The sequence below is a fragment of the Populus nigra genome, chromosome 5 (genome assembly GCF_951802175.1).
Source record: "Populus nigra chromosome 5, ddPopNigr1.1, whole genome shotgun sequence".
Taxonomy (NCBI): Eukaryota; Viridiplantae; Streptophyta; class Magnoliopsida; order Malpighiales; family Salicaceae; genus Populus; species Populus nigra.
In genome coordinates, this window is record NC_084856.1 from 11,146,033 (window position 1) to 11,152,032 (window position 6,000).

Consider the following 6,000-nt stretch of genomic DNA (forward strand, 5'->3'; position numbering starts at 1 on the left):
CCCAACATTTCTAAGTAAATTTCTTGAATTTTAAACATCAATAACAATAAAGAAACACACAAAAACAATTGAATTAAGGAGAAAAAAGGCTAATGATCCTCAGTCTTTTCTAAATGACAATGTAGAAAGGTACATGCCCACTTCTTCAAATAGGTCCATTGTTATTGAAAGATGTAAAAGTGATGATTTAAGTGTTTTTGAGATAGAAATTTTATTTGAGAAAATGAGCTGGAGTATCATATACAATATGAAAAATGTTTCATATCTCTCTCTTATTAGAATGTCCTTTGCTAATATGAGAATAACCTATGAACTTAGGATCACGAGTAGCCTTCAAAACAAGCCCATTAAGTTTAATTGTAAAGTATTGGCTAACATACTAGCTATTTCAAATGATGGACCTCATGTATTTGAGATGAAAGTTATCCCTAAAATTGAGGGATTTATATATGATGAAGCGGTTATCATGCATATTGGGAGATAAAATCTTACATCAGATGTAAAGATTAAGAGTCAAGACTTGATGTTAAGACTTAAATTGCTTTATAGGGTCATAACACGTAATATTTTGCCAAAAAAAAAGCCATTTGATGAAGTGACTTTTATGGACTTATGCCTTATCGATTATATGATTAGAAGAACAATTAATTTTCCATATATTATAATGAAGAATTTGATAATGGAAAATGATATAAAAAAAAAGTCGTTACCTTATGGTCAATGCTTAACAACTATCCTTAGGCATTTCAATGTTGAATTCATGGATACAGATCGGATGCAACATTCCAAACATTTAGAGATAGATAATAGTTCTCTAACAAAGATGAAATTTTTCTTAAATGAGGATGATGCATGGGTTCCTAAAGACCAAGTTTACAAGGAAGAGCATGATGAAAAAGACGAACAAGTTGGTGATGATGAATTTGCTAATATGTTTGGGACACCACCTCCGGCTTCCTTTCCTGAAGATGTTGGTACTAATTCATGAAGATCTAGGATGGATGATCGCCTAGTCCATAATGAGACTGATGTGAGTTATCTTTGAGAATTACAAGCGCACATCCTCCATAATCAAGAGCATATGGTTGGCGACCTACGAGATATCAAGGATATAATGGCTAGTATGCTCTCTTACTATCCACCATCTTAGATGATTGTACCATGAACTTCTCATGTTTTTCATGTTTTTCATTTTACTTTGTTTCCTTTTTTGTAATGAATGTTGTATTTTGAAAATTATGTTATGTTTTTATGTCTCATTTCTCTATTCTTATTTACTTTCCGTATTTACTTTTTGTTGATAACAAAAGGGGAGAGAAAATAAGAAAATAAACATTGGGAAAAGAATAGATATAAATACATATTTACATAATTAAAGGGGGGAGATATATTTATAGATTTTATTTTATAGTTGAAGTCTCCAAGGAACTATATTACAAAATATAAGGGGGATACATATCTTTATGTCTATAAGTATACATTAATTGTCACCATAAAAAAATGGAAAGATTGTTGATCTATAGGTTGGATATTAATATTTATAATATCTTGTATTTTTTATGAAAACAATTAAATGAGAAATGGACTAATGATATGCTTGGATGAAATTAAATTTAAACAAGTTTTATATGAAGATCATATAAAAAAGCATATGGAATTGAATGAAGAAATTCATCAACAAATCCAAGAAGCAATGCAAGTAAAGACTTCATTATTAAGGATTCATTTTAGAGTTTATTGTTAAATCTTTATATCTTACTCAATATCAAACTAAAATGAACTCACACACTTCACATTGCATGCATAAATAGGATTGAAATACATTTAATCAGTTCAAGTTTCACCAGGTTTAAAATTGCCAAAACTAGTACTTAAGCTGCAGTCGACTGCTTGGGCATACCAAATGAATTGATCGATCGCTGGTCTTCCATGATGAATGTTTGAGAATGTCGCAGGAACCGTTTAACCAAATGATATGGTCATTTGAATCGATCAACCCCTTTAGCTTTTAGAGGCATTCCAACGACTATAAATGACTAGTTTCTTTTGGAAACATATATATAGCTCTTTTTTATGCAAAATTATTGAAAAATTATGAATATACATGATATAGAAACTATTTCAAAAGAAAAACCAACTAGAAATCATCAATCCTAACATATTCTAAGTTGTGCTAAATTAAATCTTCATATTCTAGCACAAGAGCATAAAATCTCACACTCATTACACTTACATACCTTCAATCATCCTAAGTGCTATTGAATAAGATCTAGACATTATAGTTTTCAATTGTATAATTTACTCCTTGAGAGAGTGAATCTTGTTATAAATAAATCATAATTGTAAACAATTAAGAGTTTGGATAAACTCTTGGTATTAATGAGGTATTGTCACCAAGGGAAAATCTTGAAAAGAGGACATCTTTATGTGGTGTAATTGTCTGGTGTGGATACATAAGGTACCATATATTTCACTTGAATTAGTAAAAGAGTACAATATTGAAGTATTATTTATACTTGAGATGTGAATGTAGGCTTGTTGAACTACGATAAAAATTAAGTTCGCAATCTCTCTTTCGTTATTTTTTTTTAAGCACTTTAATTATATTGTTGAATATTGTGTTATATATTTTTATGTATTATTTGATAGTATTAGTGGAATATATAATTCACCCCCCTTAAATATTATTGTTGTATTAATCCTAGAATAACATGTGAATCACATAGCATTATGTTTCCCTTTGCTACTGTGACTGCTATAATTGTAGTCTTTATTGTAGCAGCTTTAATACTTCTAGCAATCTGTTTATCAATAAAGTTGTGAATGTTTCCACTACCAATTAAGATGATCAATTATCTTCTTTGAAAACCTTCCTTAATTTGAATGGTGTTGTGTATCAACCAAGACATTTAATGGTAACCCAAACTCTTTAACTTTACCATTTTCTATACTGTTTCCATTAACATTCTCCATTTCATCATATGATGTTACTTCCCCTTCTTCTTCATTACCTTCAATCATATTCAACCCCCTTTTACTAGACACTAGTCACCAAGTGTAAATTTGTCTTCATTTTTGTAACACGATCCTAATCTACGCCTTTGCTCATATAATGTTTCAAATGAATTTCTTGACCTTCGTTGATTCTCATTCTTGAACTAGATAAGAGGCTTATTATAAATATTGCTTATTATTCTTCCAGTGTAGGGTAAAGGAATATTACTTTGCGTCATCTTGTTTTTTCTTTCCATGGCATTGTTGGGCTCTTCTTGCCATTTTGTTTGCTTAATTTGTCTCCATATTTGTAACACAATCCCAATCTACGCCTTTGCTCATATAATGTTTCAAATGAATTTCTTGGCCTCTGTTGATTCTCATTCTTAAACTGGATAAGAGGCTTATTATGAATATTGCTTGTTGTTCTTCCAGTATAGGGTAAAGGAATATTACTTTGCATCATCTTGTTATTTCTATCCATGGCATTGTTGGACTCTTCTTGCTGCCATTTTGTTTGCTCAAAGGCCACCATTAATGATAATAGTTTAAGAATTTTTAGCATTGGTGTGATATCTTCCATTAATAAAGCTGGAAATGTAATAAGATTCAAGAAGAAAGGGATTGGATGCACAAGATTTTAATTTCTCAAACCTTTCAACATACTCATGTATACCAATTTCTTGCAATAATTTGTTGAAATATTCTTCCATTATATCTTTTTTACTGCCAAACCTTTCGCTTACAGCCTTTGAGAACTCATCCCAACTTATTACACAATCCTTTCCACTCTTATATCCCTCAAACCATATTTTTTTTCCTTCCAAATAAAAAGATGCAACTTCAACCCACTGTTGTACAAGAACAATATTGAGTTTTAGAAATTTCTTGCACCTTCTTAACCAGCCTTCAGGATTTTCTCCAAAAAAAAAAAAACCGTTAAGTCTACCCTTGGCAGGGGTGGATTGTACCCATTCCTCCGGTATTCTTGGCTACTTGTGTTTTTCCTTCGGACATTGCTTCTAAATCACAGTACTGCTTCCTCCTGATAGTTGTGAGTATGAACTTCATGTACTGCATTTGGAAGTGGTGGATTGTACCCTTTCTTGTGGTATTCTTGGCTACTTGTGTTTCCCCCCACGAACATTGCTTCTAAATCCCAGTATTTCTTCCTCCTGATTGTTATGATTATGAACTTCATGTACTACTGCAATAGGAGTATTCAAGATTCCTCTAAATTTATTTCCTCTGTTCATATCTTGCCTTTGATTATCCAGAAATGATTGGAATTGGATTGTGAGTACTTCAATTTGGGAATTGATTTGATCATTCCTCTTGTTTTGGTCTACCCACTGCTGTTGCTATTTGTCTTGTTGATTCACTAGGGAATCTCTGAATTCTTGATGGATGTTTTATAGTTAGTAATCAAGCTTCCTACAATGCTCCTCTATAGCCTTAAACTTGTTGTTTTCTACCATTTTTTATTAGATTTGAGTGAATGATTACACTCTTGTGCAAGCTCTAATACCAATTGTTAAGCTAATGGCTTAACAAGGAAAGAAATTGAGAGAAAAGAGAAGGAGAGAATCAGAGAAGAGGACATAGAAGAAGAAATACATTGTCTTATTTTTACTTGTCGCTCACGTTATTCACTTTGTTCTTATTTATACACTGCAGCTAAGGCTGCTGTTGTAACTAACCATTTCTTTACGGTAATTAACTTCAACTAACTACTAACTACTAACTACCCTTGCTGCTGCATTTCTACCTCTGCACATCTCTATTGCTTAATCTGCTTAATTAATGGAATGCCTGTAACAACAGACTGTTCAAAATTCTCTGTCAGAAACTCTAACCCCTATGAAAACACTACTTGTCACCAGAACCCCACAAACGCCATTACCCCAAATTCTTTAGAGATCCCAAGAAAATGGACGCTGACCCAATTGACGGCCAAGATTTCATGGATTCCATGCTGTGCGTTTCGGGTTCGAGACTGATCCAGTCAGGGTTAATAAACACCACCCATTTCAAAGGTTTTCTTAAATGAATACCAAGCCTTCCTTTTGCTTTCTTTAATGTTACAATTATTAACAAGAAACTTAAAAGAGTTTTTGATATAGAGAGACCAGTGACATTTGTAAATGCGGGGAGGTGGGGCTGTAAAGAAAGAAGGGAATATCAATCTTGATATTGAGAAAGAATGCAGTTTTGAAGGAGGAGATGTTTTAAGAACAGATGAAAGCATAATTAATGGAGGTGATAGACCTTCGGTGTATCAATCGACGAGGTCTTTCTTCTCTTATAAATTGAATGCAGATTCTTCTGTTAAACAAGAGTTTTTAGCGTGCAACAATTCCGCTGCTGAAGTGAAAATCTCATCTAATCAGGTTAGATGCAATTTGTATTGAAATTTGAAGTGAAGAGAGTTTTTACTTAAAATTATAGCCTTAAATTGATGTGGTCTGCAGAATAAAGTTACAAGCGTACTTGAAGTTTACAATGAGCAGATCAGAGACTTGCTTGCCACCTCAACAACTAAGAGGTATTATCACACGTGCCAGGGATAGTTGAAGCAAAAGTTGAGAAATCAAGCAGGTCTGGGCTGTGGGGTCAAAATGAACGTAGCAGCCACTCACATTGGCCAGTGCCTATTTGAACTTGGTTTTTTTCATGCTTAAGTTTTAAGGTACTGTTCATTGCTAAAGTTTAGCTTCAAGATAGAACTTTCTCTATATTTATTTGGACTGCAATTTTATTTCTTCGTTACCGATACTTTGCTTTATATATGTCGACAGAATAAAATGTGATATTCATGTACATATTGGCATTACCGTATTCTTATTGTGATTACCTAGCATGCTTTGCACAGTGGTAATTAAGAGCAAAGAACTTGGTAAATGGCGAGTGCACTATGAGCAAGCTATGGCTTGTGGACTCGGCAGGCAGTGAGAGGCTAGCTAGCAAACACAGAGGTTCAAGGGGAACGACTCAAGGAAGCTCAAA

At 33.1% G+C, this 6,000-nt stretch overlaps 1 pseudogene; it reads left to right on the top strand.

Moving 5' to 3' along the window:
* Window positions 1-4,924: 4,924 nt before the first annotated feature.
* On the top strand, window positions 4,925-5,653 carry LOC133694396 (kinesin-like protein KIN-14R; annotated as a pseudogene).
* Window positions 5,654-6,000: the final 347 nt, after the last annotated feature.